The sequence below is a fragment of the Pristis pectinata genome, chromosome 5, assembly GCF_009764475.1.
Source record: "Pristis pectinata isolate sPriPec2 chromosome 5, sPriPec2.1.pri, whole genome shotgun sequence".
Taxonomy (NCBI): Eukaryota; Metazoa; Chordata; class Chondrichthyes; order Rhinopristiformes; family Pristidae; genus Pristis; species Pristis pectinata.
This window is the reverse complement of record NC_067409.1, coordinates 48,661,994-48,676,623: the sequence shown is the minus strand read 5'-3', so window position 1 is coordinate 48,676,623 and position 14,630 is coordinate 48,661,994. Positions and strand designations below refer to the sequence as shown.

Sequence of the window (14,630 nt, the reverse complement as noted above, 5' to 3'; positions counted from 1 at the left end):
CAGCCTCACCAACGACTTATACACTTGCAACATAATGTCCCAACGCCTATACTCAGTGCCCTGACTAATGAAGGCCAGCGTGCTGAATGCCTTTTTTACCACCCTGTCTACTGGTGATGCTGCTTTCAATGAACTATGCACTTGTACTCCTAGGTCCCTCTGTTCCATTACATTCTCTAGTGCTCTACCATTCATAATATGCTGGTTTGATTTTCCAAAATGCATCACCTCACACTTATCTGTACTGAAATCCATTTGTCACTCCTCAGCTCACTTCCCTAACTGATCAAGACTCCCCTGTAATCTACAATAACCGTCTTCACTATCAACAACACCTCCTAATTTTATGTCATCTGCAAATTTACTGATCAAACCTTGTGCATTTGCATCCAAATCATTTATATAAATTACAAATAACAAGGGTCCCAACACCGACCCCTGCAGCACACCACTAGTTACTGGCCTCCATTCCGAGAAACAACCTTCAACCACCACCCTCTGCTTCTACCTCTGAGCCACTATTGAATCCACCTAACTATCTCTCCCTGGATTCCATGGGACTTCACCTTCCAGACTGGCCTACCATGTGGGACCTTGTCAGAGACCTTGCTGAAGTCCAAAATGGCAACATCCACTGTCTTAACCTCATCTACCTTTTTGGTTACCTCTTCAAAAAAAGCTGTGACAGGTTCGGTAAGCATGATTTGCCACACACAAAGCCATGCTGACTCCTCCTAGTCAGACTCTGTCTATCCAAATGCTGGTAGATCCTGTCCATCAGAATTCCCTCCATTAACTTCCCCACTACTGATGTCAGGCTGACTGGCCTGTAATTCCCTGGCTTGTCCTTGCTACCTTTCTTAAATAACAAAACAACATTAGCCACCTTCCAGTCTTCGTGAACTTCACCAGTGGCTAATGATGAAGCAAATACCTCTGCAAGGACCTCTGCAATTTCTTCTCTATCCTCCCACAAAGTCTGAGGATGCACTCGGTCAGGCCCTGGGGATTTAGCCAACTTAATACGCTGTAAAGCTGCAAATACATCCTCCCTAGTAATATGAATTTCCTCCAAAACATCTCCACAGTTTCCCTTATCTCTTGAGCAACCATGATTTTCTCCTCAGTAAACACTGAGAAGAAATATAATAAATAGTCATTAAAAATTCCACCCATCTCCTGCTGCTTGAGACATAGGTGGCCCCTTTGATCTCTAAGGGAACCTACTCTCTCCCTAGCCACCACTTACTCTTTATGTAGCTACAGAACCTTTTGGGATTTCCTTAACCTTGCTTGCCAGATCCATCTCATACCCTCTCTTTGCCCTAATGATTTCTCTCTTAACAGTATTCTTAATTTTTGTTTTGTCAACAGATTCACACATTCTCGACCTCCTAAACCCAATGTGTGCTTCCTTCTTTCTTTGACCAGAGCCTCAATATCTCTTGACAGCCAATGTTCCCCAAACTTGCCAGGTTTACCCTTCACCCTAATAGGAACATAATGCCCCTGGACTCTTGATGTTACGCTCTTAAAGAAAACCTCCCACTTACTATTCATTCCTTTCCCTTCAAACTGGCTTACTCAATCGACCTCTGCTAGATCCTGCATAATTCCCCCAAAATTAGCTCTGCTCCAGTTTAGGACCCTAACCTGTGGACCTGTCCTATCTTTTTCCATCACTGTCTTAAAACTAATAGAATTATGGTCACTAGAGCCAAAGTGCTCCCTGACTGCCACTTACGTCGCTTGCCCCGCCTCATTCCCTAAGAAAAGGTCCAGTATTGCACCCTCCTGAGTAGGGTCCTCTATATATTGACTCAGGAAACTTTCTTGGACATACTTCATAAATTCCACCCCCTCCAAGCCCTTAACACTCTGGGCAGTCCTGTCAATACCAGGAATATTAAAATCTCCCACTAATACAACTCTATTATTCTCACAACTATGAGCAATTTCTCTGCACACCTGCTCCTCAAGCTCCTGCTGACTATTGGGGAGTCTATAATACAGCCCCACTAGAGTGACATTCACCTTGTTTCTAAGTTCTACCCATATGGCCTCACTGGACGATCCCCCAAGAATGTCAACTCTTAGTACTCCTGTTACGTCCTCCCTTATCAAAAAGGCGAATCCACCTCCTCGCTTACCAGTACCTCTGTCACGCCTGTAGCATCTGCATCCTGGAATATTGAGCTGCCAGTCCTGCCCTTCTCTCAGTCATGTTTCTGTTATACCTATAACATCCCAGTCCTCAGAGCCAATCCACACTCTGAGTTTGTCCACCTTACCCATAAAACCTCATGCATTGAAATAAATGCAGTTTAACTGGGTATTCCTTTCCTGCCTTTACTGTGTCCCAGCCTCTGCTGATTACTAAAATTGGTCTCGCTGGCTACTGCCTTATCCCATGACTTGCTCCTGCTCACAGTCCCACTCCCTAGCCAATCTAGTTTAAACCCGTCTGTGTAGCATTAGCAAATTTCCCTACAAGGATATTGGTCCCTCTCTGGTTCAAGTACAGGTCACCTCTACCCCAGAAGAGATCCCAATGGTTCAAGAACCTGAACCCCTGCCCCCTGCACCAGCTCCTCAGCCACAAATTCATCTGGCCTATCCTTCTATTTCTGACCTTGTTAGCACGTGGCACTGGGAGTAATCTGGAGATCGCTACCCACTAGGTCTTGCTTCTTAACTTCTTACCTAACTCCCTATACTCATTCTGCAGGACCTCATCCCTTGTTCTACCCATGTCATTTGGAGGAATGATGATAATACAATATGAATTAAATTTAATCGTATAGTGCAGTTTTAAAGGAGATGCAGAAACAGGGAGATGGGGGTTATTGGGAAGGGAAGGGTGAGTATGTGGTGGGAGGTTGTGGGTGGTGGCAGGAAAGGAGGAAAAGCACATTGGATCCTTGACTTTATGAATAGAAACAGCAAGTACAAAAATACGACCATAAGGAAGTTAGGTTACATTTTTGAAAAAAACACCAGAGTAATGCATTCATTTCTGGGAACCACACTTCAGGAAAGATGTCAAGGCAGTTAGAGATTTAATGGCATGGCACTAGGAATGATGGACTTCAGCTAACTGTTGAGAGCTTCTGTTGGAATAAATAGAAGGGAATATGCTGTTCCTATTTAGTGAGGCTCAGGTGGAGCTCCATTTCAAGGGCTGTGGCCTGTGGTTACAATGGGAACTACTAACTTCCAGTCTCATGCAAATAAGCATACACTCGACTTAAATGTCTGTGACAAGCTGACTGAAAGATGCTGGTGCATCTGTCAATCTGTCCCATCACTAGCTTCCACGTGGAGCCCAGTGGCAGCCCCTGAACATGCTGGAATGCCCCAGCATTATACTTAGGAATTTGTTTCTGTGATCCTATACAAGTCAGACCCAGCCTAGGATTGGAAGCACATTGATGGGGATAAGGTAAGTTCAGATATTTATTTTTCAAATATTTTGGTTGAATCTTTTAATGTTTTAATTTTATATTAATATTCAATTTCATTTTTGAAATATTTTTATTTTCTTGAATTATTTCAGGCAATTTCAATAGTTTTTAAATGTCTCTAATAGAGACATTTAATAATGTTATAAAGCTGCTCAGACATTGATCAAAAGCAAGGATCTGCCTCCTGCTTTGACTCATATCAAAGGCTGTTGGGGCATTGTAGTGGTGAAAACTCAACTGAGGCCTTGTTGTCACTGGGCCTTCACCGTGGCTCACTGAACGGATCACGTGTCTGGAAGCCCATAATGATTGCACCCACACATCTGTAAAAGGTTACTGCGGACATGAAAAGTGTGCTGAGTATTAGTCTGGGCAGTGGAGCAAATCCTGCATGATTCACTTAATACGTATGGATCTCCAAGGTGAATAACGCACTCACCATGTAAGAACGAAAACATAGAACCTAGTACAGTGCAGCATAGCAACAGGCTGTTCGGCTCATGATGTCTGTGCCGACCATGATGCCAATCCAAACAAATCCCATCTGCCTACATGTGGTCTATAACGCTCCATTCTCTGCCTGTTCATGGGCCTGTTTAAATGCCTCTTAGACATTGCTATTGTATCTGCATCTCCCACCCCTCCTCCTCACCTCCCCCCTCCCGCAGTAGCGCATTCCAGGTATCTACTACTGTCTATGTAAAACACTTGCCTCATAACTCTCCTTTAAACCTTCCCCCTTTCATCTTAAAGATGTGCTGTCCAGTATTTGACATTTCCACCCTGGGAAAAAGACTATCTACCTTATTTATGTCATCTTGGTAATGTAACTGGGATGCCTTTTTTTCACCTTTGCTTACCATGAGTCATTTCAGGAGAGGACAGGAGCCTATTGGGAAAGAAAATTTGGAACAAAATGTAATTTCACATCTGAAAAAGTTTAATTTTGTTTTGAGGTCAAACTGTCCTAATAAATTCGGAGAAAGGCATTTATCTGTTGTTGTTCAGTCCTCATCCCTAGGTAAATATTCTGGGAATATTCTGAGAAAAAAAGCTAATAACATTAGCCAATTGAGCTTTACTAAATTCTACATGCATGTGGTTGAGACAAAAAAATCAAGCAAGTTTTTCTTGCAGAGAATAACAAAATTAATAAACTGGGCATTGGTCATGACCGCTTGTAATATAGTAACGTATTTCAGCCAGAAGAGTACAGTCCAAAAATATGTGGCTCTTCCAGAGAACTCCCACTGTATTGTTGGCAAGAGTCTTCTGGAATGGCTAAACTCTCAGCCAGGACAAGGTACTTAAAGTCCTGGCTGCAAGTTGAAGTTCCTGAGATGACCTTAGATGGATGAATGGGGGCAGGGTGCTAATAGTTGAATAGTGTGCACAATCTCTTTCTGCTTTTACTTGAATTTCACAAATATAGTTTTTATGGTTACTGATTTTCAGTGTTTGCTCAGTAGTACTTTGCAAATGGCGATTTTGGTAGCCTTATTCACTTGCTGCTACTTACCTTTATTTTGTAGGACAATCATAGAACAGTACAGCACAATACAGGCCCTTCAGCCCACAATGTTGTGCCGACCTTTAAACCTCGCCTAAGACTATCTAACCCCTTCCTCCCACATATCCCTCTATTTTAAATTCCTCCATGTGCTTATCTAGCACTTTCTTGAATTTGCCCAATGTACCTGCGTCCACCACTGCCCCAGGCAGCGCATTCCATGCCCCAACCACTCTCTGGGTAAAAAACCTTCCTCTGATATCTCCCTTGAACTTCCCACCCATTACTTTAAAGCCATTCCCTCTTTTAATTGATCCTGTTATCTGCTACAATTAAACTAAAGCATGGAACTCTTCCAACCACCTTTCTCCCATCAATAAAACCCTTCCTGACAATCAAGAATATTTCAGGCCTGATTGCTGCTACTGCAACGATGGCAAGCAATGTATAAAATTAATTAGGATCATGGTTCCATAGGAAAGCAGAATTGTGGAATAAGGTATATTGTCTTAAAATAGTCAAAATATAGAAGAATAAGGTGACACATTGGGTTGGACTCTGCTTTTCAAGTAAGTCCCAAAATTACTGTCAGTTTTACTGAGTAGTTACAGCAAACACTGGTAGTTTTGTCATCATTACTCTTGCAAGACCTGGGTCATTGTAAAATGTGTTTTTTTTTAATTGTAGAAAAAAATCATCTTTGTGACATAAGGTCAAAATGGCAACAAATTTCAAACTGCTTGAGATCTTTTTGAAAAAAATATTATCTGCATTGTCACTGCATGAGCAGAATATGATTATAAAACTCCCCACCGATGTTCATTGCGAACAAGGGATTTGCTCTAACTCTCAAAACATTATTTAACAAGATGTGATGTAAAAAGAAAGACATAATTACCAGATATACTTGCATGGTGTCAAGATAATGATAACAACAAATAAGATGTTAAAAACATAAAGTAAGACTGCAGATTACCACCTGTTGTAAGAAATATTTGATGGAGATGGAGGAAAGACACATCAATATAGCCATTAGTGCTAAAATATTAATTTACTAACAAAACTAATTTGCAGTGGAGAATATTATGCAAAAAAATAGTTTTTTTAACCAGGGTCTGTGACATAAGAGATTCTGTTGAAAACATAGGACATCTAAGACCATAATAACATAAAAAATAGGAGTGGGTTATTTGATATGGCCCCTCAGGCCTGCTCTATGTTTATGCCTTTCAATACCTTCAACTTCACTCTCCTGCCTGATTCCCATAACCTTAGACTCCTCTGTAGTCAAAAAACCTATCTCAGCACTGAATATATTCAGTCATCCAGCCTTCACAGCCCTCCAGTTAGAGAATTCCAAAGATTTCATGAACGTCTGAATGAAATTCCTCCTCAACTCCATTGTTAATGAGTGAACCCTTTTCTTTGAAATTACAGCTTCTAATTCTTAATTTTCCCATGAGGGCAAGATCCTCAGAGCTTCTACCCTGCCAAACCCATTCAGGAGCTGTTTGAGTAGGACTGAGAAGGAGAATATGTTTCAGTATGATCAGCTTTCATTCTTCTGAATAAATGAATATAGGTTCAACCTGCTCATTCCTTCCTCATGAGACAAACCTTTCATCACAGGAATGACAATATGTAAAAGATAGGATGGAACTTCAGTTTGTTCACTGGTATTGAACAAAGTCAGTCCAAAAATATTATCTGAACTTCCAAGATCAAAGTACACTTGTTTGCTTACTTTAATAAGGTTAGGATGAACAAAAGCTGTCCTGATCTTATGAAATGCAATGCCACCAACATGTTAAAATGAAACCTCAGCAGGATTTTAGAAAGGGTGAAAAGACAGAGACTGCTCCTGGTAGCATTTGGTTCCAGGACCAGCAACACAAATTTTAAGTTTTGAGTGAAAGTAACAAGGGAGATGTGAGGAAATAATTTCTTTATTCAGAAAGTAGCGAGAATCTGGATTTCTCCTGTTGTAAGGGTGATGGAAACAGAATCAATGGTGCCTTCAAAGGGAATTGGATAACTATTTAAGAATGAATAATTTGCTGGACTACAGGGAAGCATTTGGAGTATTAGATCAATTTGAATTGTCTAGGAGGAGCTGGCATAGACTTGATGGGTTATATGGCCTGGTTCTGTGCTGTAACAGTTGCATGATTCTATGAATTAGAAAGATAGAAGTTTTATAAGAAAACTGTAATGATGCAACACCATGAAAGTGAGACAGCAGTTGCAGGCATGAAGGCAACTGAGGCACTTGCAGCGTTAAAATTAGATTTAGTAAGACGAGATAATGTAAGATCTTCCAAGAGAGAGCATATGCTAATGTTTAAACCCTAGGCAATTATATTACAATTTACAAACATGCACATTTTCTATGTGCTGTATAATTATACAGATCCAACACTGTGTCTTGCAAAGTAGCTGTGGGCTTACTGTTAAATGCAAGCAATTTTTATGCAGCTTTCCTAATAACCTACTGTGATTCAGAAGGAGATCATTATTCCATGAAGATCAGATTCTTGATTGGCACTTATTTCTCGTGTCAGCATGCTTGATCCTATTTCAATTGGTGATGCACTTGGACTGTTGAAGTGCCCTTGAAAGCTGAATGAACCCCACACTCCCCTGCAATTTATGGTGGGGTCAATGCACAAGGGGAGATGACGGGGTTTGTTGTGGACAGGCAGAGTTATTCTTCTACATGGACTGGGAAGCAGTAAATTCTGCTCTTTTAACCAACACAACATATAATTATAGCTGTGCACAGACAAACATTACAATTGCATTCTTTCAAGAAGACAAAGGGAAGGACATTTATGTAGAGACTGACTAACGGCCAATCATGCCAACTATTTTTTTCAGCTGAGTGACCTAAGTAATTGGAGAAGGTAATAATTAATTTAACAGACTAAATCAGGCATTACTCCTTCCAACTAAACAGACCAGTGAATTAAATTCACAACCTGCTGAAAATGGAGTACCATTATACTGGTTGGTACTTTCCTTCTTAGTCAATCATTACAAAAAGATCCAAATAGAAAATAATGCATCGAGAGGAAGGTCATGAACTTCTCCCAATGGTGCATCAAAAAAACGTATCCAGATTCATCAGGGGTCTCTTGATGTTGTACACATGATGGTTGGATTATATCCTGTTTTACATTCTTTCCATATTGGCTTCATTGCAGGGGTCTTGCTCTCCTTAACAAAAAATCCTCTTCCTAAATATTTTGAAGATAACTTAGTCCAAAATATAGCTCAAACTCAATTATAGATTGTAGGGTTACTGTACAACATAAACACAAGAGATCATAACTGAAGATATGAGCATCTAACTGAAGATATGAGCATCTCACATATTTCCTAGTTTATTTAGATAATATGCCTATTAAAATGTGCAAAGCTTAATGTGAAAACTACAAAAATGTATGTGAACAACTGTTGGGATAAGAAATTCTTCTGTGCAGGAAAACACTTTAAAATCATACTTCATTGGGGATGCATGGCATTTTCCTACAGACTCCCAGCAAACAGATTTTCATACAAGGAATTGTGGAAGTAAGCAGTTATGTTTCCCAGGCCTTAAGCTTGCTTGTGCACATTAATTGTGCATGATTTCAGATGTCATGTGCAAAGTATACATTTACCCGTATGATGTACCATGGGAGCTGGAGCTCATAAAATGGAAGATCTTAGGTCAATAGATTTTCTGATGGAACAAGTGCCAGGATAGATGTGGGAGTGACCACCCCTTTTCTCCCACATGAATTTGGGCACAACAAGTGGATACCCAGAGAGAGGATAGGTAGGCCACAGACACAGAGGCACATCATTCAAAGTTATACACTGTAAGTTCCAGTCAGGGTTTGCAATCAATTTGACCCCTCATAGGTCTTAGTTTTGTCTGTCACAGCAATTTGTGTCCAATGCACTTACTTCAATTTTGATTTGGATAAAATGCCCTCTGATAATCATATTCCTGGATAATTAATATCATGGGATCATGCAGAGCCTATTTCTTTTGCATTTTATTGGACATTACCATTAGCATAATGCTGCAGAATGACCAAAACATCAATTTAATAACTAAGAGTGGTGTCAAATAAACTAAAGAACTATCAGTAACTTTAGGTGATCATTTCACTGTTTAAAATCAGATTAATTGCTACCTTTTACATCTGATAAGTCCCAACATTACAGTATATAAAATGTTAGAAATTAGAATAAAGCTGGTTAACACAGCTAATAACCTAGCAAACATGTTCATAAATCAGAATTGAATCAAGCAAAGTATCAAGCACAGTGGGAGATATAAAATCTGTTATCATGTTGAGATTACAAATGGTCAGGTGTGTGATGCAGGCTGGTATCATTTAACTGAATCTGAATCAACTAAGTGGATGAACTAAAGAAAGCAAGTGAATTTTAAAATGAATAAATGGGTAAAACATAATTAATGAAAATAGCATGTAATTTATGTAGGCATTGAAAAACAGAAAAATAATTCTGTATTCCTATAATTTAAAAACTGTGTTGTAGTGCTAGTTGTCCAACAATCTCTTAAAAATCCTAATGGACCAAGAAAATAATCAATTTTGAGGAAGATGCTTTAAAAAGCATTGTGGCATAGACGTAAAAAGAGAAATTGTAATGTAAGTGTCATATGTATCATCAATTTATGGACATTAATTGTTGTCTTAATGCTACTTTCACTTTCAAAATTATGCCATGTGTTAACTGCTGGCTGGACTGTAAAAATATGAGAAGTTCCAGAGGCAGTCTATGTGGACTGAAGCCACAGTAAGAACAATGCCTGACAATGTAAGCATCTTTCATTAATAAAGGACCTTCATTGATCGTTGGAATTGCTGACTTTTCTAGTATTGGATCTTAGAGTGAATGAGAGGAATGTTGAGAAAGTAATTATTACATCTGCGAAGGGATCCCTGAAAATTACTGATTATAATATTGGTTTGGAAGCCTCTCAAGTGCCATCAGGTGCAGAACATTATGTGGTTTCATTATGCTCATCCTGAACCCATAAAATAGGCAAAATGAGGTGCAACATCTACATTTTTGAGACTGATTTCCCTGCTATATACTTCTATTTTTCTCTTCCAATTAAGATGGACTCAGTTATTTATGAAGTATGGATGAAAAAATGTGCAGAAATACATCAGTAAATTCAGCAAAGAAAATATGATGCCGTTAATTAGTAGTTAATTATGAGAGGATAAGCACAGACCATGGGATTTTACGTAATTGTGTTGTTGAATATATGTCTGTGTTTTTAGTTAGTAAATGTAAAGTTGTAGATAAGTTGTTGTTATATCAAATGAGTTTCTGCTGGCTAGTTAAGTATCCAGAATGAGTCTTTTCTTGGAAAGAAGAGCACTATTATTGAATTATATCACCACATTTGCTTAACAAGTACATTGACTGGATTCAAAGAGCATTTTTGAGCTGCAAGCTGCAAATTATTGAATCTTTAATGATCATCTCAAGTTTGCTACATGTGTTAATCCTATTGCGAATAAAACATTTCTATTTCTTCATTGTTTTACCTTCAATACAATTTTTTAATGTCACATTCCATTCTTTGACTAAGGGGCCAGATGGGTAGTCTGCTACTAGCACACTCGCAGAAGTGTTTGACCTTACTTTTGTACTTGAAAAGTGTGAAAGTAACCCTGGATGATTTATCTCCTTATCAAAAGTGTTTGAGGTTCATTTTATAATTGCCATGAAGAGCTGATGCCACACTTCTATGATTATTTTCATATTTATATCTTCATTAAGTGAAACAAATGTTTAAAATATATCCATTTGGTGAAAGATTCACAGGTCTAGACATGTTCTGATCTGCAGAGATTTTGAGTGCTAGGTAACAGAATAACATCAACAATTTATCTCGTCTCCTGGGAGCAAACATTCAGATTTTTGTTCTGGGTCTTCCATGCGAACATATGTACTGAAGCTACTGGATATAAATGTCAAATGGTGTCCATTGCTGGTTTTGACAATGTTTTCACAAAATTGTTCCGTGCAAACAAAATAAGTGAAAGCCAAAGGATCAGTATTTATCTCAGCTAATCTCTTTCTTTTTATATACTTGTAGAAGTTCTTGGTGTCTGCTTTTATATTTCATGTTAGGTTACATTCATAATCTATGATCTCCCTTTTTCTTAAAAAAAAAGTCACTCATAGCTTTCTAAAATTTTCCCAATCCTCTGATCAACCACCAATGTTGAATTATCTAATGGCTTTTCTTTCAAGTTGATATCATTCCTAACTCCCTCAGTTAGCCATAGATGAATTGTCCTGGTTATAGTCTTTATTTCTTAATGAAGTGTGTTCTTGTTGAAAAATCTGCTCAATTGTCAGCCGCCACTTACAAGAAATAGTAAAGGCAAATACATTCTGGAGGCACAAGTAGTTTTTGTGGGGTAATAATGTAGTAGAGTGGTGCCCATCCATCTGATGAAGCAGAGCCTCTGTGAGAAAAAGTGGCCTGTTTGAAACTCTAAGGCAGTAGGATATGCCAAGCACTAATCCTATTCGTTACCTTAACAACTTAAGAGAAGACTCTTTTATGAACGTAACACTATCATATAATGCTACTTATCCAGGTTGAAACCCCAAGAAAGTATCAGTACATGTTGGGGAGGAGGGGTGGGGGAGGGATATAAGGGATGTGGGGTGGACTTGAGGAAGGGGAGGGTAACACACATCTTTGCAGCCTGGGAAATTAATGGGATGGAAATTTGGAATATATAACAGGTTAGTGATTGTAAAGCAAACAATTGTATCTGCTAGTAATCTGACATAAAAATAGAAAACCCTGGAAAAACAGAGTGTTCCATGTTGTCAGTTTTCTGCTCAGATGGAGAGGTTCAAAATTACCTTACTGTTCTCTGTAATTTATTCCACATTTACTGCTTGCTCATGGCAAGCCCTCACATAATCTTCCTGCTTTTTCCTTGTAACTTGTGCCAAGTTTACTTCAGTAAGACACATATTCAAGATTCAAGATACAATAAATAATAGTTAATGCTGCCCCACTCATTTCTTACATGAGTTTTACAAACACAAAATGATTATGATAAATCAATTAGCATGATACTTGCTTATTTGCTGATATACTGATTAGAAGGTAACATTGGGTGAAATATAAAGTGGATGGCTGACCTAATTTCATCAGTTTTCATCTGGGATAGATTGTTAAAGTAATTCTGGAAAAATACTTGTTGGAAGATTTTTGGTAAATGAGTAAATTGGTTTATTATTATCACATGTACTGAAGTACAGTGAAAATCTTGTCTTGCATAACATACAGATCAATTCATTACAACAGTGCATTGAGGTAGTACAAGTTAAAACAATAACAGTGCGGAATGAAGTGTTACAGCTACAAAGAAAGTGCAGTGCAGGCAGACAATAAGGTGCAAGGTCATAACGAGGTTGATTGTGAGGTCAAAAGTCCATCTTATTGTACTGGGGAATATTCTTATAGTGGGATAGAAGCTGTCCTTGAGCCTGGTGGTATGTGCTTTTGTATCTCCTGCCTGATGTGAGGGGGGAGAAGAGAGAATTTCTGGGGTGGGTGGGGTCTTTGATTATGCTGGCTGCTTCACTGAGGCAGCGAGAAATATAAACAGAGTCCATGGAGAGAGGCTGGTTTCCAATATGTGCTGAGCTGTGACCACAACCCTCTGCAGTTTCTTGCAGTCCTGGGCAGACCAGTTGCCATACCAAGCCATGATGCATCCGGATAGGATGTTTTCTATGGTACATCGGTAAAAATTGGTGAGGGTCAAAGGGGACATGCCAGATTTCTTTAGCCTCCTGAGAAAGTAGAGGTGCTGGTGAGCTTTCTTGGCTATGGCGTTTACGTGATTGGACCAGGATAGCCTATTGGTGATGTTCACTCCTAGGATCTCGAAACTCTCAACCCTCTCGACCTCAGAATCGTTGATCTAAACAGGAGCACATGTGCACCACCTCCCTCTCTGAAGTCAATGACCGGCTCTTTTGTTTTGTTGTTATGACATCATGTCACTAGGCTCTCTATCTCCTTCCTGTACTCTGACTCATCATTATTTGAGATACGGCCCACTACAGTGGTATCATCTGCAAACTTGTAAATGGAGTTAGAGCAGAATCTGGCCACGCAGTTGTGAGTGTATAGGGAGTAGAGTCGGGGGCTGAGGATGCAGGCTTGTGGAGCACCATTTTTGAAATTTATTGAAGTATACAAGAAGTGAAAAGTGCCAAGTGTACTAATGCTTTGAATGATGGTCCTCAGATAAAGCATTCCTGGAGAAGCTGTGAGATATCAAAGGATTTTTATTCCAGATGTTGTTCATTATGTGGAGGAATCTTCCACTAGCTTTCCTAAAATCGTCCCTCTCAAGTTTGAGCCTACATTCCCAAATCACTCCTGCAGTTTGTTTTATGGTGGTATTCTGGACTAGTTTTTCTGTGCCCTTAATAATACTATACTCTCCATATGATCACCGCTCAGGTACTTTCTTTTCAGACTCTCAATCCCAATTCTTTCCAGATTTTCTTTGCACAACTCACAGCTTTGCCATTGTGGCTGCCTCCTCTTAGTCCTGACTCCACTGCTTGACTGTCTTAGGAATCATGAATGATCAGAGTATTCAAGGTGCAGGTTGTCTTTCCTTAGACTTTATTGTTGCTTATAAGTGATGGCAGCTATCATCTCCTTTGAGTTATATTTTACAGATTTGGCCATGCAGGTCAATATTCTCTTGACTTTCTTGATTACTGCTCCAAATTGATTGGATATGTTTCGCATACAACCTTCCAAGACTCCTTAGTCTTTTTCAGCTTTGCACTTTAACAATTTCAATACCATATGTGAACTATCCATATCAACTCTTTACTTGGGTAGTATTTTATATTTGTAGATGTTGATCTCATAAATCTACCTTGTTATGGCCTTGCCCCTTATTGTCTGCCTGCACTACACTTTCTCTGTAGCTACAACACCATTCTCCATTCTGTTATTGTTTTCCCTGGTATTCCTCAATGCACTGAATGGAATGATCTGTATGGATGGCATGCCAAACAAAGTTTTTCACTGTAAGTTGGTACATGTGACAATAATAAACCAATTTACTAATTTATTCAATTTTGCTTGTCTTTTTTTGTCCAAATTGGTTATTAATTATGTGTTGCATTTCCATTTGCTCTGGTTTGGTGTTATTTGTAAATGTGATTGCATTTCTGAATCTATATTGCTTGCATAATTGGAAAAAATTAGTAAATACTCTCATGTTTACCAATCAATTTTCAATTATTCAGGCTAATTGTTCTAAAAGTACTTGTTGTCCTCCCTTATTCCACTCTCTTTATTCCACTGAGTTCTTCCAAGTATTGTATATATAGACCAGCCATATTCAAACTAAATGGTGAATAGGTCTCTGTTCCACTCTCAGGGTTCAGCCAGAAACTCTGTATTTTTGAGCTTAATTATTACAAGTGAAACCTTGTCAAATAGTCAAAGTCACATAGCATGGAAACAAGCTAGTTCCATTTGTTTGTGTTTGGTCCATATCCTTCTAAACCTTTCCTACCTATGTACCTGTCCAACTGTCTCTTAAAAGTTATTATTG

The 14,630-nt window shown here is 38.9% G+C and overlaps 1 protein-coding gene across 1 annotated transcript in view; it reads right to left on the bottom strand.

Moving 5' to 3' along the window:
- Positions 1 to 14,630, bottom strand: part of LOC127570249 (insulin-like growth factor-binding protein 4) — a 79,822-nt gene that overhangs the window by 47,460 nt on the left and 17,732 nt on the right. The gene's annotated exons all lie outside the window — the stretch shown is intronic.